Here is a 27,239-nt window from a genome sequence, read left to right as displayed (position 1 = left end):
TGCTTGCATGACTTCCGGAATTTGCCACGCGCGCACGGAAAAAGCCTGCTTTCCGGACTCCTAATGAAATATACTATTTTGAGCTAGGAAGCACCGTTTTGAGATAACTGAGCCATATCTGAAAAACAACCCCTTTTTTTCATTTTAAGATGTCAGAAATTCTGATCACTGCTAATAACCGTTCAAGAAATGCATGACACAACCCCTTGCTTCTGAACACAAACAGTATTGAATTTGAAACACCGTGTATTGTACAACATCTATCCGTGATCCTTTTGATGTGCAAAAATAAACAATTCCTGCGCACTTAATTTTGAATCATATCTAATCGCTTGCTATTGTCTATAACCATTAAATTCAAATGTTGAAGCGAATAGGGATAGTCCATGTAACAAGCTTCATCCTTTCCAGTTAGGAATATTGTTATTTTTGTCTTCTACATCCATTACTATTCAGCTTATTTATTATGCATACAGTTTTACATAAAGGAGGACTTGTAAACCGTTACATATTGAAGAACGGAGGGAATAGCTACAAACAGCGGTACACACAGCTATTGATCTAAGCACTAACCACTAACTTGAGTCGCTTTTAATGGAATCAAATATAACAAACAGAACAACTATCATTCTCTTCTCTTCCATCCAGTTTTGTCAGCACAGAATAGAATAAACCGCCCTCTAACATCAAAGGAGCGCGAAATTAGAGGTATTTAAGACAAAAACGATGTTGTATTCCGTAATTGTGCTTCCGACACGTGAGGGTTGTAAATAATTTGCATTTAGGCGTGTGTTAGCGCAGCTGAATTTCGGGAAGACTTACAATAATATTATTGTAAAAACATTTTTTGTTTGGATTATTGAAAGCAAATACGTTTGCGGAGTCCCGTTTTCGCTTTCCCTTTCAAGTGATTTGCATGTGAATACGACCTTAACATTACACCCGTATACTGATAATTTGTAGATACAATACTAATAGTAACACACCGTCGCATATTGATGAGCAGTTTAGATTCCATCAAAGAACTTATGCAATATGCAAAACAGCTGTGGCGGATTCGGAATATCGATTAATCCTAATTAATACTAGTGTCATCTACTTGTGCCATAATTTATTGTTATTTTAATTTTATTACGCTTCTCACGTAGCAATTTATCTTCTTGGATGTTGAAGAATTGCAATTTGTAAAATTTAAGTGACGAGAATTTAAATTCTCCAAGCCTTGTTTGGACTAATGGAATAAAGTTTAGACCCGATAATTAAAGTCATTATTAAAGCAACACAAAAAACTAAAAGTACAAAGGTAAGTTGCGTTAAGTTTTAATTAAAATGTAAACTACCTGCAAACGCTTCACATGGAAAGCAATTTGTGTCCTGTTAAAGGAGTTTTTTTCATTGCAATTTCTCGTGTTTGCAATCAATATTCCGCATTGAGTGATTAAATTTTTCGTGTTCTATTTTTACAAAACATTAGTGTTTTACGCATGGCCAGCCGATTTATGAGGCTTTACTTTGAACTTTAAAGTATTCCTATTTAATGGCACTTAATATTTTATGTCAAGTTTGTCGTCGACAAAAATTAGGTAACTAAATATGTAAATGAATTTTTCTACAGTCGAGGACTATAAAATTTTAGTATCCTATTACCAAATGCATAAGACTTCCGGGTCCTAAAGCCTCCAACACGTACTTTATGAAAGTCGTAAAGCAAACGGATTTAGAAGAATAGATGAATCCATAATGTTTCGTCTTAAGCACAACTACAAAGAGGAAAAAACTGAACGGGAAATTGTTGCAGTTTCTCTTTGTGCAGAGAGTATTTTGATGGTCAATAAATTTCTAGATGAGGCGTATTTTTTTTTACTCATACTGTACACATACAAAGTAAGTATCCTTTGTTCTCGCCTCTAAAAAAATATAGCGCTAGAGATCTCATTTTGTTGTTGTGGATAGTTGTAATTCTTAGAATGAAGTAGTAAAATGAGAAACTTGAAAGGATTACGAATACCACATCGAAGTTATATGGATCACATACAGTATTGTAGCTAAAGTAATATATTTTAGGTCGAGTATAAATTTTTCTTTTATGGCATTCAAATATTACCGTTGTAAGTGGCGGGTGGGGTGGTATTTTGACTAAGGGGAGCACCTAATTAAGTAAAGGCTAAATCTGGGTCAGATTTCAATAGAGTCTGGTTGTCTTTTACGCTCCAGGGTCATGTAAACAATCACCGCTTAACCGCGATCATCAACGATTAAATAGGTGACTCACCGGGGAACTCGCGTTCACCTAACGGGTTACGGAAATTCTGAAGCTCCGAAAAAAGTGCTAACTGAACCGTCCGACAGTTTAATCTAGGGAAAATGAAAACGAAATTTCACATTTTCAGTTTTATAGTGATATCTCAGTTATTTCCGAAGATTTTTCAAAAATTTCAAATGCGTGTATTTAGTCTCAAAAAGGGACTTTGCCCCCATTGTTCCTTCACTTTCTTTTTTGGCCGTTACCGATATCCCAATGGTGAGCCACGAATTTGAACCACCCTGTATGTACGTAGACGTATACGTTCGCAATTTTCCGAGGTAACGGCTCGACGGTTTTTTGGATACCTATGCATATTAGGCATATGGAAACTAAAAATTACTTGTCTGATTTTTGAAAAAGTGCCGCAACGGCATCGAACTTTTTTTTCAAATAGCAACATAATTTTAATTCAGTTATTCATAAGACTTTACTTTTCTGTGTACAATCTACAAAAATTATACAACGTTTTATTATAAAAACATGAAGAAATTAAAGAACAAACATATTTTTTGGACAAAACAGTTACTTTGATTTCGTTAAAATATGGGCAGTGGTTAGGCATAAAGGATGTAAAACTGTTTTTCTTTCAAATAGTAACCTACATTTTTATTAACGAGTGAAGTTTTCCAGTGATGACTCATTTAAATACGAGTATTACCGGGAAAAACGTTGCTTGACTATACACAATAAATGTAAGTAATAAACCCAAACAAAAATTTAAAAAAAAGCGGGTGAACTCTCAACAACGTGGGGTCCGAGTATTTACTCATAAAATCGAATATCGCGAACTAATTAGACTTATTGATTTAATAAAGGGTGAACTTCGTTATTGTCCGAGCGTAACAATGAAATTCGGAACTGAACGAATAAATAGTGGATAATATACGATAGTTTTGAGGCAAGCATTTTTCCCTAGAAAAGATCAATTTCAGTGGCCAGTTCGGGTAATCTTATATTTGGATATCACTTGATTTATATACAGGGTGCCCCATTTATATTAAGACAGTCGGATATTGCGGAAAATAGCAGGGATGTCAAAACTGATATATATGAAATATTCTATCTATCTATCCAATATGTAAAAAACCCAAAATTTATTTTTTTAGCATAAAATGATACAGAAACAACCACTGTCATCCCTCAAAATGTCATGGACATTTTTTCTGTATATCCCCTTTTAAAGGAACTATCACTATATTATGCTAAAAAAGGGTGTGCAGAAAAATTGTCGACGACATTTTTATACGACGCGTTTTTGAATTTTCCTGAATACACAATAGGAAAAGGATACAATTTTTGTGTTACTTTTGGGACGCACGGTATTGAGTCAGTGAGACGGTGTATCTCAACCCAATAACACGAGAGAAGAAATTGAAATTACCCGCCATTTTTTTTCAAAGAGACGGCGAAGTGTACCGAGGAATTAATTAAGCGAAGAGTGTAAGAGGAGAACAACGTGAAGACGAAATAGAAAAGGACAAAAGACAAAAAATGACAGAAAGAAAAGGAACGGAAGTAAAGGCCAATGAATAGATCTGAATGATTAGTCCAATAGAAAGCGAAGAAAACCGTGAAGTAAACATTATAAATTCAGTTCCGTTCTTGAAGTGTCAAATTTCATTTATGAAAATAAAATTATAGAAATTCATTCGTGATGTACAACGGATTAAAGAATCAAATTCAATAATAAACAATATTCAGGATTGTCCCAAAGAAGAACCGTTTCAACTCTTCCTTGGTATCCACTTGTATCCATAGTAGTTTAACAATTTCTAAAATAGGAGGGAATACTGTAACGGGGGCCTGTTATAGATTTTTTTTAATTTGTAAACAATCGTTGCATTTTTGTTGTTTTTTAGACATGATTCTCAAACTAGGAAACTCAGTTTTCATAACATTGCATTAATCTCATAATTAATCAATGGGAAAAGTAAGCATGTAATTTGAAAATAAGCATCCGTAAACTCTGGCATGAACGTTTGTGAGTGAATTTGAACCTACAGCTCGGAGGAAAATTTTCCGGTGGCTCTAAACTCGAATATGAAAATTACCCCTCCGTTTAACTCGTAACGGCTTTCCTTGGTTTCATCAAATTAGTATTCAATTTCCCGTTTCTTGTAAAGATTAATAAATAAGAAAAGTAATAATAGTAATGCTTGCAAATTGCAAATATAGAATTTTAGATTAATATTATAGTATGCGATTAAATTGAACTTCCAAAGGCGACTCGACCGCCACTCATTTTTGATCGCCCGTTATAGCATGCAAAGTGCACATTTTTCAATCAACCCACTCCAAACCGAAAGCGTTTTTTGTATAGGACAAATAATAACCTATTTAAATAAAGATCGTAATTGTCGCTGAGATACGATAAAACCTCTTTGTGACGCCAATAACCACTTCATTAGCTTCCCATTTTAATTACCGAGTACAGATACGGATTACTAATACATAAGCGAATGGCGCCTTCTGCGATTTAGAGGAGACGAGAAGAGCTTCACTCTCTTTTTTGTACTTTGGCGTCTGTAAATTCGAATGAAGTTTTCCTATTTATATGACTTCCCAGCCCACGCCGCACGGCGAACATTAATTGAAAAGTGAAATACTATAAGTGACCCGAACTACTGGACTTCCCTAGTCGACTTACCAATTTCTTGTTAAAAATTATCTAGGGATGCGGATACCTTAAAACATCCAGGGTTGAAAAACATCAAAATAATGCTAATGAATGGAACAAATGCAATAAATGATTATTATTGGAGACAACTTATGCAAGAAATGTATTTCCGGCAGTAAATGGTGAAATTAGTATTATTTATTTACCAAAATGGGTAAGGGTGTGTGTGGGTGTCCCAGCATAAGTACCTATCTTAAAATCTGATTTGGTTCCGAACCTCACTAATATTTGATAACTGTATCCATTTTTTATAGTTAGTTATTGAACTAGATTTACGCTTGTCAGGAGGTGTGCAAAAAACTGAATCGCAGACTACTAAAAATAACACGGACATGTTCGTGCTTTTTGTTACTAACCTAAAATCCGAAATGGACATAACAAGGGAAAATCATCAAACATCACCTGAAAAACTCTGATTGCGAGAGCACATTTTCCCGAAACAGTAAGAATCCCAAGTTGTAGCTATTAATTTAACTGGATATAGCGTACAATCCTGACACAAGGAGAGCGTTGTAGTGGTAAGTGTCGTATCCATTATGTATTCCACGTACATCATCTTGACTATACAATAGTTTTCATATTATCATAAACCATTACGAGAGTACGTAATAAATCGCCGATGTGATGCATTAAATGCACTCCTCATTTAGACCACCAGACTATAAATCATCTTTTTAGTGGGCTCATAAAATATTAAAAGGGTAGTTAATCAATACAAAGGATCATTTAAGAGTCAGGCGGATCGCGGATATATTTTTTCTACATTAACATTTGAAGAGGGTGCGTGAGCGTGTAAAAATGAATCGTAATTTTATCATTTTGAAAATGTTGTATTTGCAACGAGAGTAGGGTAATAATTTGCGCTATATTCGTGAGAACAAGTAAGGCTAATGCTATGAGACGCCCGCATCCGTACCGTTTCATTAAAATGCATTGCTTCATTACGTTGTTGATGTTCTTCCAACCTAACTAATATTAATTTAACTTCGGCTATAATATTAAAGAATTTCCCTGCCGAATTTATTTCACCATTTATTCCCTTGTCATGCCTACGTTGCGTCGTTCTTAATTTATTATTTTGGCTTAGTGCCTTTACAGAGAAAGTCGGGAGGAGACAACGTCGACTGGATTAGTGTAATCCTGCTTACATCCATTGTGGCGCACTTGATAATTATAAAGCTCATGCACATTGCGGAAACTTTACGTTTCCTTTGAGTGGATTGTAAATATTTTAGTAACCGGGTTTATCGCTTGCGAAGAACAAAATAAAATTGTTGTCGCATTATGTGTTCCGCGACAAACTGTAGGCGGAAATAAATGTGATCACATTCTAGAGGAGCGGAGAATTGGCTTCTTTCGGCGCAATCAAGACGTAAGGTGTAAAAAGTTTATTGGTTATACTGGCAGGAGACCTGTGGGTTTTTAGTAAGACAAACAACTTCCAATGTTACGTATGAAGGATGGCGGAGAAAGCGCGAACTCAATGGCGCAAGAACTTATAAATCCCCAACGACTCGTTTGTTGGACACCCCGAGCAATTTGTCTAAAAAAACAGCTCTCGGCATCAACCGAAATGATTGCTAACTTCCAAGTTCCAATAAACAAAAACTAATTAAGATCTAAGTTAAAGAGAAAGATTAATCTCTCGAGATTGGATTTATATTATATACTTGCGTAACAAAAGGTTATAAAACTGCACGACTGGAAATGATTTGTGTGCTATCTCTAGTCCTTTACTATTTCAATTCTTATTTCAAGGGTTAGGCCACCATTAATACCTGTTAAGTGCTCCTTTCGTGCCCGACTATACTTTATTTATTGGGAATCGGGTATCAAGATCAATGGATCGTTTTTAAGTAAGTTTATTCAAACAAGTTGTAAATCAGCATATGCATGATGAAAGCGCATTTTTGGTAATGCAGATCAGTATTTCATTAGTAAAGTTTAAAATTAGCGATCTTACGAGTAATCTAACTCAAAATAGACTAGAGACTGCACATCTACACCACATCAGAAAGCTTTTAGTGAAAGTTTGAAGTCTCTAGCTATTGTAATTGCTGAGATCTCAGTCGGACAGCCAGCCGGCCATAACGAATATAATAGCGTATTTTTTCCAAAAATGCGCTAAAAATTGTAGCTTTTTCTTACCTCGTAATCAAGTAGGTAATTTTTAATTTACACATTTTCAGGCACATTTCCCTAAGATTTCCCTATACATTTTTGTGACATCGTGTTACTAGTGTGGAAGCCATCAAAAGTCCTTTCCAAAATGCCAGAATGAATACAAGAATACAAAATTAATTCCTTTCATTACCTTTTAAGTATACAAAAAATGTTGATAAAAATTGAATTGGAATTTTATTCATAAGTATAAGGACAGATTCTGTAGGTAGCTATAACGAATATATTGATTCGGGATCTTCAAACACTCCATATTGTTTCATGTGGGAAAAAGGGGTAGTACAAAGAGGTGCTCAAGAAGTGTTATGATGACAATTGTGGAAGTGCACGTTAAAGAAGGAGTAGGAGAAAAAATTGGTCGGATAGCTGTGGTGAAGAACAAAGAAACAAAAATTGTATTGAGGTAGAAAACAATCGTAGTGCAACACACCACACTTTTCTTATTGTTTTGAAACTGTATAATCACAATCCGATCCAATTTTTTTCGGGGAATCACGTGCGCAGGAAAAAGACATTTTTATATGAATTCGTCATAATATGCAAACAATACGACAATGATCCCAATACGATCTATCTGTTAATACTAAGTCGTTACACCCGAACACGGCAGTTGAACTCATTAAAACAAACATTTCTTAGTTCCAATTTTTGATTCGGTGCCCCGGTGCGAAGTTATTGGCGTTCTTTTGTTATTCGAAAAATTGTCACAACTCCCCGAGCAACTCCCTTATTTTAAGGACTATTGAAAAAAAACGAAAACTGTTCAAACTGTCTTTCAGCTCACTAAAACATTTGTATTTGCAATTATTTTTTATTGTTTCAAATAACAAAATAGTGATTGATTAAACATTTCAAAATAAACATTTATAAAATCCCTACACCATCTACTACAACATTTGTCCTAAACATTTTTTCAATTTCGATTTCCAAAATGGCCCTCCTCCGCAGGATAGATTGAACAAAAAATATTTAGGACAAATGTTCGTAATCGTATAGGGATTTTATAAATGTTTTTCTTTCAAAAATGGATGGGGTGGTTATCAACAAATGTTTTTTTGAAATTTTTCACCGATCGCCATTTAATTATTTGAAAAAATAAAGAATAATTATAAAGGTTGTGAAATTAAAAGATTTTATTGGAAAAGTGGAATTTAAGAAGGTAACGGAAAGAGAAAAGGCTTGTTTTATAGTTACAAAAACTGTTGAAAGTGTCTTCGAGATCTAAACGCATATCATTACGTCGTTTCATGTCTTTAGAGATTTTTTTCAAAGTTTGCTGCATAATTTTTGCACATTTGCGTTGGATTAGGTACGTTTTCTAGTTGATCTAAAGTGGAGGGAATATTAGATTAGATTGGGGTTGTCTGACATTTCACCAAGCAATTGTGAAAAGTTTTGCAATACAAGAACAGAAATCTATACAGCACTAACGGTGCACAACGAACAAAATCAGTTTGAATACAATATTTGAAACGCAAAATAGATCTCTGGTGAAGAGCTTACCTAAAAATGTACAAATGTGTATACGACATCTGCTTTTAAACTAGTTCACAACGCTCCTGAGGTTGGAGAATAAATTTCGTATCATAGAAACAATCAAAACTAGCAATGGGTTAATAAAATTCAATCCCGCCGGGATAGATAACTGGTCCCCTACTACTGAAATCGCAACGTAAAGTTCGGGAAACAAACAGGTGGGCAAATTGTACATTTACCATGAACTACATTTTCGCTACAAGAATTGATCATATTGTACTATAGAGCATATCTACTTGCACAATTCACAACTGAGTAAGATATACATCAATAAATTACAATTGTACCTTCTGCTGTAGCAATAAATCCCGCGATCCTTGGCATTTGGAAATTGCATTTAATTTAATGTACTTACAGAGCGTATAAACCGGCAAAGAAAAAAAACACGAAAAAATTAATCTTCCAATACGTGCCGTTACATAAATAGGTCGGTAATGTAAATAATACCACCGCAGGAACCGTTTTTGTATGCCCTCCGAATGGGGTTCGTAGCAAAATCCATTATTGCTTCGCGGCGTATTGCACATTTGCTTTCATTAGCGCTTACCGCCATTATAAATTCAGGAGGATATAGACAACAAATTCCATGCGAACGGCGTGAGCTTTCGGGGATAATTCCTTCTTTCTCTGCCTCTAATTTGGTCTGTGTCCAAAATGTGGTTTCTTGCGCACGTACTTCGATAGTCGAGCACAGATCTATGTGATTATATAGTTTCAGTTTGCAATTTCCTTCGACATATACGGTATATACATACAAGAACCGCATTACCAAAGGGAAACGTAAGTTGCATACATTACCAATTTTCCGCAGAACATTGCTGGCTGGAAATCGATTTGCAACTCACTTTTTTATATGACAATCAACTTTATTTGTCTCTGTACTAAATTTTTATTTTGAAAACGGCCTTCTTCACCAAAATTTTTTCATTCACAGTATTCATTAAAGCCTGTGTGTTAAGCTTAACCACTTTTTGCTCAAACGACGTTCTTTTGCCAAAATGAGCAACAGGTACCGAATATTTGACATTATCTTGTATATTTCTTAGAGCTTTGAGTAGTGTCGGATGATAAACTCGCAATGTACTTCTTCATTAGAAATTTAAACTACGTAGGTAGTTAATAAAAAAGGAGTAACGAAATGTATAGTTTCCGAAAATTTTCACGTAGAACGTGAAAGTATAAACTTCCCCAACTGAAAGACGAGCCACTGCCACTAATGGCGATAAATTTGTTCACGGTCTCATAAATAATCTCATCGACTGCCCGCTATTATCTTTATTGAACTTCTGTGCCCCAATTCATGGTGGTCAATTTCCTATGGCATTTGTCAGTTCTACTCTTAACACAAATACGATTCGACCTTTTGTCAGCATTTTAGATGTTTATGTTTTTTTCTCATAATATACCCGTTAATAGAAAAAAATGCTAGAAATTATTCATGCAGCTTCTCTGCAGTAAGTTCAACAAATGTATTTATATTTATTTAAACAAAATAATCCGCAATAACAGGTAAAAATAATGAATTGAGGAATATCCGATTTAGATTCAGGATATTTATTTATACCACACTTACATATACCTACTAAAAAACTGCCTGATGTAGGTTGTGCCGTTGTGGTCCAGCTTTTATATTGTGACCTTATTCTAGAAAGTGTTATTTTTTACTAGAGTGAAACAGATCGAGTTTCGCTTAAGAGCCATTTATACCCGTTGATAGACTTCATTCCCGTTTTTCTCCCGACTGAATAAAGTTATTGATTTGAAATAAGAGCTTTTGTGCGATGATTTTGCGTGAGCATTTAATTTTTTTGTGGTTTTTATATTTTAATTTCTTCTAAAAATAGATTTAATAAATGTTCCCGCAAACATGGTATTTAAAAAAGAGATTGATGTAAGTTAAATTAATTTTTTCATCAAAGTAATCCTCAAAATACGAATGAATCTCAAATTTTAATAAACCCACGTACTTTTGTGATTTTAAAGCCTGTAAGAATATTTAGGAATGTTCATAAGTCGTTTATCAACATGTAACACACAATGTGCGGACCTTTTCTTACCACTGAAAAAGTCATAAGAACCCACTAATCATTACTCATACACCAAATCTTACAGAACAATTGATTATTTATTTTGATCGGTAGGTACATTTTATATAAAACACACTTCTATACATTCCGTTGCGTGTAAATTCAAATACGAATTTTTCCGGTCTTTCCGGCAGCCAGTCGTTGTGTTGGCCACTTGTTTGTCAGTTAAATTAAGTAGAAGTTATACAGGAATTGTTTTCCGATTGCTATCCAATGTTAGTGTTCGCACAATTAGTTTGAAGTTATATAGAAGAGGAGGTGTCAATTATATAGTTGTGTCTTCGTTAAAATTAAAGTTTGTATCCGAGCTGCCATTTCAACAACGTCAATCGTCATGGAACCAATGCTGGTGAATTAAAAAAAAGAAGAAAGTTTGTATACACGGTTGTGCCTTTATGTTAAAATAATTTTGTCGTTTTCGTCGTCTGTCCAGGCGGGTTCAGACAAAAATTTGGACTATGACAACAAAGTAATAAGTACTTTTGAGACGCTCTGACGGGGGTTCTAAGGGCAAATTGACGTGGTGCCACGTCGCGTCGGAACTTTAAGAGGAAGAGTCTCAATTTAGGGCATTAACACCTAGACTACTAGGAAATAACAGGTAGATAATTATAGAAGTGAACGCATCCCCAATATTAGTTTAATTCTCATAAACACCAGGTAGACTTTTACATGAACGAATTACGATGAAATTTTGCAGGTGGATTCTTTATAAAATTTGTAGATCAGAGTGCGTGAATTGACAATGTAGATCAAAAAATAAGGAAGGCCTTTTTGACATCTCCGTTAGGTATGAACCGAATTGCATAAAATTCAAAATGAGCATAGTTTTAGCCATATACTACGCAGCGACGGCGCCAGGGGGGGGGGGCTGGGGGGGCACGTGCCCAATCTGTTAAGCAGTGCCCACCCAAGTGCCCAACTGTCCCTGCCTCAAATTTTTACTTTTTTTAAAATTTGTTTTAGAGAATAATCGAATAAGTTCTCATTCTCACTGATCATTTTCCGTAAGTTAGTCTGAGATAAATAACAAATTCGTTATCTCCGGTTTAGTTTGTCGTAATTACTTCGTGGTACTTACATAGAAGTGCTTTATTTAAATTTCCGCGGTGGATGGCAACGGCTGGATTATTTCGGAAATGAAGTTTACCTTAATTCCATCTTTGCCTATAATACACAAACCGTACAATAAGATCATGACTTCATAAGCCAAACAGAATTCTACCCACTTAAGACTTTGTGCAGCACCGACGAGGTGCAGTAATTTCCTGAAGTCGAAAAGGATTATTTATTGTAGGAAATCATTGTACCTTGAGTAGCGGAATTGCGGAAGGGTCGATCCTGAACAAACTTGATGCGTTATCGAAATGTTCCTTCTATAAGTTAAAGCAAAATTAGATAATTTAAGTATTTAATAGGGCGCTGCTCCGTTTTTAACGAGATTAACCAATTCAATGTTAAACTAGATGAGCTTCGGAGCATTTAATAACGTGAACTGGACAATTTCATTATCTAATGAATTTTATACCGCCAACGTTGCGTAGCTTTTAATCTTCTTTAGTTACGCATAAATGAAAGCCCGCAATGTGTAATTTAATTTTTATTTCGTACGTAAAGCTGTTATTAAATTTCAAATATCAGTTGTACTACCTACCATTTGCGTAAACTTTTGGGGTTCCCTTATAGAACAACGCGTTTTATATTCATGGACTACGGTTAGTTCAGTTTTCTTTACTAAATCGAAAATGTATCCTGTAAATATTAACATGGCCCGAAAAAAGGCATTTCACGCACATTTACATAACCCGTTATGACATTTTTGCGAAACGCTCGTCGTTTTAATTACCTTGATGTTTTACTTGATTAATAAATCCGAATGATTTGCAAAATTATTAAAACACCACTCTCTCTTTTCAGATCTCTGGCGTTTATTTCGAAACACGGAACAAAAGGTATGTTACGACTTTCATTGTCTTCATTTTCTTTTGACGGAAAGCTAGGGGCGTATACGTTAATGGAAGTTAAATGAGAATAAAGATTTAATTTCGAGGCAAATATTTTCAGAAATACAGGTAAGAAAAGTGGAAAGGGTGTATATATTCAAATTGTAAAAGTTGGAAACTGTTAAGTCCTTAAATTACAAAGTTGATTAATATTAAAATTTGCTTTTGAAAATCCCTTTTGCTGAAGCATAATTTGTAATTATACGAAAGTTACGAGTTTGTTTGAGAGGCTCAGTAAATATGGATTTATATCTATTAACATCCACTTTGACAAAATACTAAGTGGAATAAATTTTGTTTTCAGTTGGTATAATACCAACAATTACTGTTATGTTTTAACGTATATTATTTAACCTTAAAGTTCACAGTGGTACTCAAAATTCATGGTTGTTTCATTCTCTCACCTGTAAGACGTAAGTTTTTTTTTAAATAATTTTTATCGAGTGTGACCGTCGATTTCTTGCTTAATCCCTAAACCCCAGACGGAATAACGTCATTCACACTGAAAAAAATGACTTCCTTGTGGTAACAAATTTAGAATTGCTACATGCATATTGTTGCAGCAGCAAAAAGAAATGGTTTTTAGAACTAAATAATTTACTGCTTTAGTTTTCTCAAGTAGTTGCGATTTTCTGGGGTTAATAATGAAACTTTGTTGGAGGATAGCAAACATTTTTTGTTAAGAGCGCCAACGAGCATTTTGCATTGATTCCATGAACATAAAAGTATGCCTTCATAACAAAAAGCAGTTTGCTGATAAACCTAATACCACTGTATTTGTGACAACATACTAAATTCCTTAACTTGAAGGACGAAAATAATATAAAATTTTATTTATAATAGTGCAATCATGCAATTCCCAAGTAGTTGACAGAATGTGCTTATCTCACCTTGCCTTGCATGTCCCAGAGTGCCAGCCAGATGTGAGAGGACATCATTACAAAGTACTCTGTGACCCTGTCCAGTGTCATAATTACTAGCTCATTTTTTCACGGTAAGTCGTCAATCTTGTACCTACTGAATTTCGGTTATTTACATTACGAACTTTTAGTATTTTAATGTTTTTTCAATGGCTGAACAAAGTGTAGGGGATTGGAACAATGGGGATTCCCGGAACTACTTTTGGTGTTTGAAGGTAAGTGTAACTTTAATCCATAAATTGTTTTGAACTATCTTTTGTTTTCCGGCATTTTCATTTTTAGATTTTTCGAACGACAACTCGAAAAGTACCGGTCTGATCAGAAACTCGTCGAGGAACTTTTTATTCAGTTTTCTTTGTATAACACCATCCCATAGTCCGTGTGCGCGAATTTCGAAACACGCTGTATATGTAAAAGCTGTTTACATGTAGTGTAGGTAAGTTTTAATCTCGGTTTTAATTTAAGTGTTTTAGATTTTGTCTTTGGAGATGTTAATGATAAAAAAGTTTTTCTTTTGTAGTTAGGTAAACAGTAAGTGATTTAATAAATGTGTATTTTAAAAAAAAAGTGATTTGTTTTAATTGACATCACCAAAACGCGTGGACGATGCAGAGAGAGCGGAAAATTTATTGTTCCAACCAGGATTCATAGTTAATCCAACTAATCATTTGAGACAATTTATCAGTTTCCAGCATAAATGGTATATGCTACTACAACAAAGATAAAAAAGGACAAATTAGGAGGTCCAGCAAATACTCGTTAGTTTATATAACAATACCGCTATGCTGCTGCGACTAAGCATTACTTGTTACAGGGACAAATTTTTTTGCAAGCTTATTTAGTTCCTCAAACAAAAATGGTATGCTTTCTTAACTAACTTGTATAATTTGTTACAAGTAATTGTTTTAGCTACTGGAACAAATTTACTTCCAACAAGTTATGTTGGTTTCCTACAGCAAATAATTTTGTTGAGGCTATAGCTACTAAAAAACTTAGTTGGAGTAACTAATTGTTAGTTGCGACAACATTTCTTTTTTTTCAGTGCATCCGTAACACCGTTCACGCAATTTATTACCCGAAAGGCGACTATTGGTAATATGATATTATTTTTGGGTTATTTGTAAACATTTGAAAATATGTTTCGTTCTACGAATGGAACTATAAAGTCACGTCCGCTACTTTGTTTTAATTAAAGGAAGGGATGAAGGAACAGGCAGTTGGTTTTTATACAAATGGGCAGTAGCTGCGTATTTATTGAAATTGTATTAGTAGTGAGTGAACAGTGCGTGATTAAGTGTCTGTTCTTTTGGAAAATCGGTGAGTGAAACTCACAGAGCAATTCAGTTTTACAAAGCATGTTTAGTTAGCGTTCATTATGAAATTGATATACAAATATGGTACCGCAGTTTATGCATAAACCAGGTAGAATTATTGGTTGGCGTAATCTATTCCACGCTGCTTGTTGTTGATTACTGTGAGGCGCGTTGAATCCCCTCGGCAGTGTTTTGGTGATGGAACTGTGCACGGTTCCAGGCTAGTACTTAGGGTAGGTATTAGGATATCGTGAATGGCGATTGCGTTGAGTCAGAATCCCCTAGGACTTGTTAACACTTAAAACGTAGTGATGATGGGTTTTAGGTTGCGTCATGCACGGTCGAGTTTAATCCCCTAATATATTGCACACTCTATGCTAGTTGTTGTGGCACTTTTGGTTGGTGGAGGGTTGCGTCTTTGAACCCAGGACCTACCACACACGTTGAGCAGGGTGATGGTCTGACCTGGACTTTGACGTTGCGTTTAATCCCCCAACACCATTGCACAGCCAAAAGGGAATGGATAACTCTAATTTAATAACGAGAATGAGTAACTATAATATAACGAGAATTAAATAGAACTCTCATAGAATATCGAAAATAAGTCCAATCTAATGACGAAAGATTAGAACTCTCCTATGATTATTGAGATTATATTATGGAAGTTTTCCATAGAGAGTATAGTAATTGACAGTCAATATTATTTGTAGTCATCCATGTTGGGTTAACTGGTTGCTCAGAGAACTATTTTCTAATTGCAGGTACGATCTTCCGCTGCCAACTTTCAGGTCAAGTTTAGTTTGATTTTGATTCCTTGTTGTAAGTACTTACTTTATCATTGTTTTGTAACTAGTTATTTAATTACAATTAATCATCCTGACAAATTATGTCTATTCTTCAGCGATTTAATTATTTAAAAATGATTGTGGTCAAAAACACGCCTTTCCCCCCTGTCAATCCATAATTGGCCCACACACCTTCTTTTCTTTCATTTGTATTTTGCTTTTTTAAATAAAAATTCTTCCTTATTTATTCTTCACTATACTAGGAACGCTATTGTCCGCACTTTGTCCATCGTCTGTACCACGCCTATTCCTCCAGTTTAAGCTTTTTTGTTGTGGTTTCTTTCTTATGCGGTGTAGCACAGCCCCGAAATCACAACGACAAAAGAATTACTGATTCTGTGCGGGAAAAATGCGCTTTCGTCGGTCGCGAGTGACAACATTTTTAACTTGTTTTCTTATGTTTCATCTCGTATCTATAACAACGTACTTAAGAGTCTTCGAAATTCTGCTTTCGTAAATTTATTGCATTCATTATCGCCTTGCACCTTCGTAGACATATTCGATCTTGATCTTGATCATTCGTCTTAGTCCAGAACCGAATTGGATAGTGGTGATACTTGAGAAATTCCAGCGAGGTTCTTCTCTTCGGGAGCCACCCCAAATGGTCCTATTGCATTTAATTGTAGTAGTTTAACCAAATCAAATTAAAAAGTATACAGTCGAAGAAAAACATCATTTTTAGTTACCTACCAGTCTGTGGCCATGTAGAAGGCTGTTTGGCGGTACATGGGGCTTGTCACGCGCAGGGAAATCTACAAGGAAGCAGATTAGGCGGACTAAGAGATCCTTGTTCTGGCCTTGATAAGCTAAAGAAATAAAATAATTGATAAAGGATAGAACAAAAACAATCATTGACCTCACAATCGAGGGTGATTTAATAAATGATCTCAAAAATATTACAAATAGGATACTATATAACTCTGCAATGTCAATATTTAAATTTGAATTAATTTTTTGTAAAAAAGAGGATCAATAGTACGTAATCCGAGAAAGTATTAATTTCAAAACATGCTTTCCCAGAAAACAACGGAGCTATTATCGTTAAGTGAATATGAAGCAAATATAATTAATAACTGCAATGCGATTGTATCGAAAACCAATATGTAATCAAACGTTATATCAAGGAGTCGGTGAGAAATAAAAATTACATGTTGAACTACAGGTTGCACGTAACGGCCTAGTTCAGCTCAAGAACTGCACCCTCTATGCGGTAGTGCATGTGTTGCACAAATTCGCAGCAAATCTTAAGGTTGAGGAGGTTGCTGGAGAATCGAGTGTTGATTTTATATCTGTGATGTAAAGTTTTCAAATAGACACCCTGTATCTACTTTTACTTTATGTGTCACTTCTAATTTGCGCCTTTTCACTTTTTAAATCAATAGCACTTTTGCAATAGACGTAACTCAATGACCGCTAATTGCGATGCACGTGTGTAAGATAAATTACATTGCCTCACTACTCATATAATTTGGCGTGACCCTCCCGTAAACAATAAAAATTAGAATATAAATGAGGGGGCCATTAAATAAATATGAAGGAAAATTATTGTTCCGGTTTTCCACGCGATAAATAGTCGCGGGTGGCAAATAAGAAAAGTAAGAGGGGTTACTGCCTATTAGCGCTATTATCCCCATAATCCCTTGCACGCGAGCCGCAGTTACAATGGCATTGTAAACATCAAAAGTTGAAACGGGGGTTGTAAGGACGCCAACGGTGTATGGAGCGTACTGCTTACTGTGCGCTTACTACCCACACGGCACTTCTCTCAGTACACAACATTAATCCACGTTCTGAAACCGCATGGGATCCGAAACATACGGTTACGACCTGCATATAACCTCTAAATAAAATACTAACTTTCCGAAATCATGTGGGAACTAAAGACCTTGGAAGAGTCGTTCCATGTTTTCCGCGATAGCCGATCAAAATCCCTTCACAAAACGGACGTCATTAAGAAAAATCATTTCCTTCCACGTGCGGATTGTACCTGTCAAGTTGCTGGGAGACTAAATAAATAGATCTCGAAATACAAATACGCTGTAGGTAATTTAAAATGAATATTACGTCTCCCGGAAAATTGAGATCGAAATTTTCGAAGTAAAATCTGTGCACACTGTTGCGTATTTTAAACAAAATTTGAAATTCAAATTAACGGCAAAAGATTGTTGAAGTATATTAACATAACATTATGAGGCAAAGCACGAAATAAAAGCTTCAAAAACTAATTCCAGGTGAGTGCACTTTATTTGATTTAGTCGATTTTTATTTTCTACGCTATTAAAATAATTGCTCCCCTTAGTCCCTATTATTATTAGTGTATAATATATCTTAGTACGAATCAACGTCTATTAAATGAAAGTTATTAGCTATAATTCGTTTTACAGCCAATACAGCTTTGATATTAGGTTTCCTTGTGACCATTTCGATTATATGTACCCTAAAAGTTATGCGCATTTCTATATTTTTATAGAGAGTCTTCAAGTTTAATAACAATTTAGTAAATGATGTGCATCAACAGATGGGGCCTTTAAAATTTAATAAACCGCCTGCTTGTTTGAAATTAATTCCAGCTTGTTCGCTGCAAGATAATGTTCATGTAATTATTGCCGTTAAGTTAACCTACTACAACTTCAGTATAGTGTGAACTAAATAAAATATATTACAAAAAGTTGCTTGACTAAAAGTGCAGGAAAAAGATGAACTATCCTGTATATCACTGTTATTATTGATTCTAGGGAACATTTATTAAACAATAGCTATTTGTATAACAAGGGAGGAAAGTTAAAGATTCCCTCCCGCGTGTGAAGTTTAATGCCCGACGCGAAGCGGAGGGCAGTAATCACACAAGGGAGGGATATGTACTTTCCTCCAGAGTTATACATATGATTTTTTCTACTACCTCAACTTCAATTTAGCAAAGATTTCTACGGTAAGATGACCGCTTGCCATCTAGTTACACTAAAAAATTTAGGATGTATCCATGGTGAAGTTATGTTGCCATGGTAGCGGTATAAACAGTAGCTTGTGTACTGGTCGTTTCTGTAATTTTTCATCAGGAAATATGGAAATAGAAAGTGATTTAGAGGAAAATATTCCCTCAGACATTTTAGAAGAAGCTAATCAGGCATCGCTTGATCTACTGCCTGCAAAATCTAGGGACAGATACGAAAAAGAATATACTGCTTTCAAAAATTGGATGATGGGGAGAAAAGTCAAGAAAATTGCTGAAGAGGTAATCTTAGCATATTTTGCGCATCATTCTAAAACCATCGACGATGTGGAGTAAATATTCAATGTTACGTACCACATTACTTATAAACGACAACGTTGACATTAAGTATGCAAAAGTCATAGCTTTGCTTATACGTCAAGGAAATGGGTATAAACCAAAGAAAGCTAAAATTTTCTGTAGGAATGACCTAAACAGATTACTTTCGGAGGCACCCGATGACTATTACTTGCAAATGAAGGTAATTATGAGATGATTTGAATTTGATACATTATGAACGCTATATTTTGTTCGTAGGTTGCTTTAATTATTGGACTTGCCGGAGCTTGCAGTTGCGATGAGCTAATTAAATTGACATTGCATGATATTCAGGATAATGGAGACATATTAGTTGTGAAAATACCCGATAGCAAAACAAAAATGCAAATAACATTTGTAATCACTAACGAAACCATTAATGGAACAAGTGTACATGGAATTTATAGAAAATATGTTTCATTACGCTCTGCTAAAACTGAACATACAAGATTTTTTGTTAATTACATAAAAGGGAAGTGCACCATCCAAGTCATAGGGAAAAATACAATTGCCAAAATACCATATAAAATTGCAAAGTACCTCGAGCTACCAGATGCAGAAGGTTACACTGGGCATAGTTTTCGGCGCACCTCCGCGTCTTTGTTGGTTGATGCTGGAGGAGATTTATTGAGTTTAAAGAGACACGGAGGATGGCGCTCTACCGACGTAGCCGAGGGCTATTTAGGAGAATCAATCGTAAAAAAAGTAAAGTTTCTAACCAAATTACATGCGGAATGCTCTCCTCAAAAGTTTCTGGAGAACATCAAATGAACTCTACAAACATTGACAAGTACAGGTTTCAACGTTAATCAATCTTCCTCACCTTTTTCTGGTAACATTACTTTCAACAATGTTACTAATTGCACCTTTAACTTCGGTTCTTCTACTAGCACTGAGAATAACAAGTACATATAAATAAAGTTAGTTGTAATTGAAGGGTATTTTGTTTAGTTATAAGCTTAGATACGTTATATGGAGTTGAGGGAGGAAAAACATTTTTCCTCCCTTAGGGAGGAAAAGTGCAAAAGTGCAGCTTTCGACCCTAAAAACGGGGCGAGAATAGTACATTGAAATACAAGTGCAGAAACGGTATTATTGAAAAACGAGTATAAATGTAGGAACACGAGCGCCAGCGAGTGTTCCTATTATACGAGTTTTTCAATGACCGTTTCGGCATGCGTGTTTCATACTATTTTTTCTACGAAAGTGAAAAATTCTTCTCTAGAAATTAGAAATTTCAACTAGCCAAATAACGACAAAAAATCGTATAGTCTGATCTTAGTTGGATGTTTCAATTGTAAATGATCCAGTAAGCCGGTTGCCATGACAAAACATAATTGTTTGAAAAATCGTAAATTTAAGTCAAACAATTTGTGGCGTAGTGAAGAAGTGAGATATATAAAACATAATATTGACATAAGACATAATTTTACGCAGGTGGAGAAAGTGTTCACAGTGACCGTAAGATTATAATTATCTGCGTAGGCGCAAATCCGAAATTTAAACTCGGCAAAACGTCAAGAACCTAGCAATATTATTTGTGGTGTATATGTGTGTGTCACTGAGATGGAAATTTCAACAGTTTTATTGCTTTTACTGTTACGAAGACAGAGAGACAAAGTTGTTACAAAACAAAAACGGCGTTGGTGGGTCAGACCTATAAATCGAGACCGAGAGAAAAGGGGAGAATTTAAGAATTTAAGCTTGTCTAGAAATGAAGCTGCATGATGAAGAATATGGTTTTTTCATACACCAGGATTATTCGATCACCTATTAACCTTATATCTTTTGTCCCCTTTATTAAACAATTAGGGTTTTAATCGCACCAAACTAATTAATAATTCGACGTCTATACGTTTTACATGTCGTGTTGGATATAATCAAAGAACAACACACGAAGGACCAAACCACACCAAACTATGAAATAATGCGCCAAAAACTACCTATGTACCAATTTAAAAATAACCAGATTATGTTGGCAGAAGAGATGTCATCGACGTTAGACGTAGTAACTGAAATGTCAAACCAACAGCGCAGTGCTGCGTCTTTGTACCCAACAGAAATACACCTAATTCCACTAGATTTTTCATAAAACCTACGTAAAGTTGAAACCGACCCAACTTTATGTATTTTTTATGTACCGTTTCGGTAGGACATACAACATACGCAAACATTTACAAAAAAATAAAAATTATGTAATCATTGTGAACACATACGTTGGTTTGCTACTATTCAACATTATGAATTATGTATCTGTTATGTTTTTGTTACGCTTATGTCCATTGTGAACAAGCACTTAAGATAGATTTTGACGAAACTGAAGATGAAGAAGGTATGTGCAGTGTGCACCCCGCCGGACGTTGCGGAAATGGCTAATGCGGTTTCGCATGAATTGCTACCCCAAAAGTGTAAGCAGCGTTTCGGAAAGGAGCGTTTTCATAAGAGAACAAATCGCTAAGTTTTTGGGAGAAGCGCCTGATGAAACATTTGTAATGATGAAGGTTTGCCAATTTCTTATTGTATTTTTAAATCATAAATAAGCATAATTTAATTACAGGTTGCTCTCGTCCTTGGAGTGGCTGGAGCTTGCCGTCGGAGCGAACGTTGTAAAATGACTGTAACGAATTTCACAGAACAAGATACAATTTTATTGATACTTAACGATTCCTGACTCCAAGAATCATGTCCCAAGAACGTTTTCTGTAGCAGAAGGCAAAGGAAATTCTACCATTGTCTGTCCTATATAACGAAACTGTGAATAAAGCAATACAAATTATAAAGAGTTACTTCGCATATGTTTATTAGCGTGTAGAAAATGCGTGCAGAAAATATTTTTGCCGCACTAGTGTTTCAAAGACCTGTTTTCACAATCAATTTACCTACAAAAACAATCGTGTTTCTACACTTTCGTAGAAAAATGATATTTTCTAAAGAGGTAGTAGGAAAAATTTTTTATTATTCTTAACTTCACATTTCCTCTCTCATAAACCCACGTGCCGGTATAGAAATATCTAATTCTCAACAAATAATAATTTTGTGCTCACTTGTTGCTATTTTTGCCGCATTTTGAGCTCTTATAGTTTTTAAGTCATTCATCCTTTATGAATAGGACCCTATTTCACGCATATGCTCGATGAGTGAATTATTTGGTGTTTTTTGCAGCAGAAACTTTGTTCTCTTATGGATTTTGAGTTATTCTCATTTTCACGCGTAAACTCGTGCTGTAAAATTGGAAATCTTCTACCGCTTCAATTTTATATGTACATTAAATGCAGTTTTTTTCATAGGATGCAAATGTTGTGCTCTTATAGTTGTTCCACTGTTTAGAGTAAAATACATGCTTACACAGAGATGGTTTACGGAAGAGGCAGAGATTTTCAGTGGGAGAATGTACTAGCTTACGAGCTGTTTCGCGGACTCCTGTCCTTTTTGCGGGAATTATTTAAAAATTATTCGGAAACATTCCAGATATTTTCAAAGATTCAACCGAATATTGTTTAGACATCTTCTAAATATTTGTAAGTAATTTTGCAAAGGTTCTTGAAAACATCTGCCGGTATTTCTCAAGCATTTTCAAGCATAATCTATAAAGAGTAATTCGAATCCTCAGATCTTTTTGATCTTTAAATATTTTCTTCTATTTCTTCTTTTCTATTTATACTATTTAGGTCTTTTCTAAAGAATCAGTATCAGAGGCACTCACTAGCGATTCTGATTCTTCTAGGATTGTTAAGATATTTATCTAGTGCTCCAGTATTTAAGGATATTTTAGAAATTCTTTCCAGATTTTTATGCAGGTCTCTATATTTAGGTATCATTATGAAATGTTTTGAAAAGTTCACAAATTATTTATTGATTCTTGACAGATTCCTAAAACTAAGAAATTCTTCAGATTTCACAAATATTTGAGTGACTTCTAAATTCTTCGAAGATCCTGAGTTTTCAATGGACGCAAGAGCAAAAACAAAAAAAATGGTTCAGTGATTATTTAAAAACTCATGATAGGTTAAAAGGATTTCTCTTCTTTATACACCATTTCGTCGCATCCTCGGAGATCCTCAGGAGATTTTACGGTGTCATTAGTTTGGATAATTGATGTTCTTAATAAAAAAAAATGAATCTACCGGAAAATTTAGAGACTTTTTTTGAGATTCTTCGCTAATTCATTATTAACCGTTTTAGAGCTTATCTACGTTGTCAAAATATCTTCCAGATACCTACTCTTTGGAAGAGATTTTTAATCATTCTCGAGCAACCTTTAGAGATTCTAAGACTTTTTTTTATTTCCAAAGCTCATAATGGAGTTTTTAAATCTTTTTTATCCTTACAGATTATTCAGAGTCTATTCATGCTTTTTTTAGTTAGTTTTAGAGATTTTCAAAAGATTTTTCAGATCTTCCTCAAAGATTCTTTAAACAATATTCTGACAAGTTCAGTAAATATTTTCCCAAGGTTCTTTAGTAATTCTTGACGTATTTATCAGGCATTCTTCACAGTCAATTTAAAGATGTTTTTGAGTTGGATAACTGAAAAACCATAAGAACACAATCTGTCCTCTTTTAACTTCAGAACGAAAAGAGCCGGCGATGTCAAACCTTCGCCAATCGATTTCTACGAGTTGTTCAAGGATCGGTGCTATTGAATATGATACCTGCGATACCTCTATGTGAAAAATGGTTTTGTTTTCTTGAAAATGAATGCTTCAAAGGCAAAGCAGTAGCGCAGTCAGGATGTCGCTGAGAAGGACGAGGAAAATTTTGAAGCATCACCGCAAGTATGGAGTATCCTCCAGCTGAATGGGGTTCGGGAAATCCCCTCGTAATTGCTGTGCAAATGTTTATTTCACCAAAATCAATTAAACACAAAATGAACACACAAAAGTATTAGTCCTTGGATGCGCAGTGCACCATTTTGGAATTGGTAAACTTGAAAATCTTCTCATCGTTTCGAAGGCAACCACAGGTAAATATTGCGCCAATGATCAATTTTAAATGGCAACATCTTACAATACTTTTTTTTGTTAAAGTCCTTGGGAAAACATCTTTGAATACGGTATGGATTTATTTAAAAAGGTTGTTATTGCTTTTCGACTAGATTGATTCAAATGTCTTTTTATGGCTATGTAGGTCAATGTGACCGATTTAAACAAACCGTAAACGAATTTGTTTACAAATACCTATTTAGGCAAAGATCAACGACAATAATTAACAAGAATAGTTTTGTGAATTAATAACACAAACTCATTTGCGTTACGTCCTTTGGGCCGGATTTTATTCTATCGGAAGTTGAAAAAATCGGTATTTGGGGGTTGGTGACACCGTTTTTTGAAAACCAAGCATATTAATTATTATAGAGACGCTGTGCATGTGCTGAGAAAAGTACATAACAGCGACAAATAATTCGAAGAATTCCGGACAGTGCAATATACCGTTGTTTTGTTCTTATCAACTATCATTACTTCTTTGTTGCGCAATAACAACACAATGAATTTAAAAATAGCTGTAATGGTTTAATCTAATAATATGTAACTTATCACACTAAACGTTGACCCGAAGGACTAACTGCTATTTAATGTATTTTTAACGATTTGTTATATACGATATTTTTAACACCGGAAATGATTATATCTTAGCTGTCCAATTTTTATACAATAATTTTTACCCACAATCGTCATGAAGCCTTCATTTTCATGCCTGTTTTATGTCAGGAAATTTTAGTTTCCATGACAGAGGCAGTAAAACTTTACCAGACTACTTTTCCTGCCGCCTGTCACTTTTCCGCCCGTACGTTAAGGTGACCAACTTTCCATGTTAAAAAATCGGGACACCACTGCGCCCCCCCCCCCCACTTGCTTACCCATCTAACTGACTGTTGGCTGTTGCACCATTGAGTAATCTTCAGTCTTCACTCAACGGTTGCACTACCAGAATGCATGACGCATACTATTTCAAAATTTTTAATACGTCAGCGCATCAGGTATATCTGTTATCTCGGTCTTGCTTTTCCAAGTGAATTGAATGTAACGTAACTGTAATCTGGGTACTGTTGGGTGCCGCATTGTTTGTTGTAGGTGGGTATACACATAAATCGGGACGATACAAAAATACTAGGGCAAAATCGGGATAAATCGGGACGCTTTATGAAATCGGGAGGGGCCATAAAAAATCTAAACATGTCCCGATCAAATCGGGACGGTTGGTCACCTTACCGTACGTGACATTGGTAATGTCTAGAGGACTCCTGTTTTTACTGACAGATTGACATTAATCAAAAGTTCTATATGAAAATTGTAGTTTTATATTAAAATACGATTTCTGGATAAATTTAATACAAAACTCGTCAGTAGTTATTTCTGATATTTGCAGAATTCTAAAGATTTTGACGGAGAAAGCCGAATACTTGTTTAGAATCTGCACAATATCCCCCTGACATCCCATGCTTCCTGGGTCATATTGGAAAATATCGATGTTTCATCATTCATTCTGTTTCTCATTATGAGGGTGTATGCAAATTTTAAACTTCAAAATTGAAATGATTGGGTCGAAACCAAATTTGACTACCCTAATGTAGCGGTTGATCCATCGTCTCGTATTTGGGATGTAGTTAATTGAGATTAGATTTGTCTTTCCCAAATTTAATATAATTTCTGCAGAACTACGCTACCTATGGTGCAAACGAGTCGCCAGTCGGTGTATCTACCTGGTAGGTAGATTTCTATCCTAAACTTTCTATCCTAAACTCGAAAAACTGAAATTCACTATCATTTTTTGTAACAAGGATTAGAAGCAAGCGCATTTTATTAGTTTTTGAGGAAACTCAAATAAATAAAAAGAAATGGTAAAATTAGCGAAGAAGTAGAAATGTATTTGCAAGAATGATTGCATAAAACGAAATCTGTTCTAGCGTTCTATTCAAACATTTTCATTATTTTAACGTCTTTAAAAGTAAGTTCTAGTTATTTATTCAGCTTTCATCTTTGCCTTTGTTAATCTGTATTCCTTTTCAGTTAGTCTTCAGATATACCTTATTGCTAAATATTTTTCTTCATAATTGAATACAAACTTCATTATCCGCTCTAAAGGATTAACTAAACCTAAAGGATTTTACAAAAATGCTATTGGTATTATTCTTACAGATGGTAATACAGTTATGCCAAAGGGTATCATTAATTATAAAGTTTTCTCATTTGTTTAACTTTGCGTAGACGGCGAGACTGAAAAAAATTACTTCGAGTAAATACCGCGTCCATATTTTGCAATTGATTAGATTTATACATTCGTTAAACAAATATTTAAAGCTACGTGTTTGGATTACATTACTCTTAATTACTCGTAATTAATGCTCTTATTCATATGATTCAATTATTTATCATTTTCAGTCACATGCTTTGGTACTGTAAATAACTTATTTTATGGAAACCTTAGGGAATTAAATTGAATTTAATCTTGAATAATGGCCATTGTAAATTATACGTGTAGGTACATGTTATCTACAGAGATCCGAGGCTTTTTTTTAAATTTTTTACTATGAAAGAAACGGTACAAAGCTTCAAAAAATTTATTTCACTGCGAAACTACCATTTAAACATTTAGTTCTGAGTTTCTCCAGATGTTTCATTCCGTCCAAAAAAAATAATACTTTGTGTACCAAGGCGGGAAAGTGGATGTTTTCCGGGGTCGAAGGAAGATATGGTCAGGCGAGGCGAAACGGAAGCGAAACTTTCGTGCCGTGGTGCACACAATAGTTTTTATTGTATACACTTACACTTAAAATGATGCCCGTATGCTTAGATCATATATGTACCTATACAGGGTGTTACACGACCGTTCGAAAAAAAAAAATCGGGTTGTAGAGGGCATCAAAACAAGCACACAAGCACAAACGTGTTTCGTTTGGGAGCCACCCCCCAAAGAGTGTTGAAATCTGCATTTCTTCTTTAATTTTTTTCTCAGCAACCATAAGAGTTACAAAGTCGGGTGCCATGTCTTTGAATAGGTTTTTGGGTATGCTCTTTCCGATTTTGCAATTTTTTTTTCAAAATTCCTACCCCTAAAGGGCGCACCCC

The 27,239-nt window shown here is 34.9% G+C and overlaps 2 long non-coding RNA genes across 2 annotated transcripts in view; one reads left to right on the top strand and one right to left on the bottom strand.

Annotated features, from left to right (window-relative positions):
- Positions 1–12,803, top strand: part of LOC116169307 — a 123,686-nt gene extending 110,883 nt beyond the window's left edge. The window contains exon 3 of the long non-coding RNA XR_004144930.1: positions 12,704–12,803. This is a non-coding gene — a long non-coding RNA (uncharacterized LOC116169307). The remainder of the gene's footprint in view (positions 1–12,703) is intronic.
- Positions 9,082–9,578, bottom strand: LOC116169308. Its single transcript, XR_004144931.1, has 2 exons — positions 9,455–9,578; positions 9,082–9,395 (listed from the first exon to the last, which is right to left on the bottom strand). It is a non-coding gene; the product is annotated as an uncharacterized LOC116169308 (long non-coding RNA).
- Positions 12,804–27,239: the final 14,436 nt, after the last annotated feature.

The sequence above is a fragment of the Photinus pyralis genome, unplaced genomic scaffold (assembly GCF_008802855.1).
Source record: "Photinus pyralis isolate 1611_PpyrPB1 unplaced genomic scaffold, Ppyr1.3 Ppyr1.4_LG4, whole genome shotgun sequence".
Taxonomy (NCBI): Eukaryota; Metazoa; Arthropoda; class Insecta; order Coleoptera; family Lampyridae; genus Photinus; species Photinus pyralis.
This window is presented reverse-complemented; position numbering and strand designations above follow the sequence as displayed.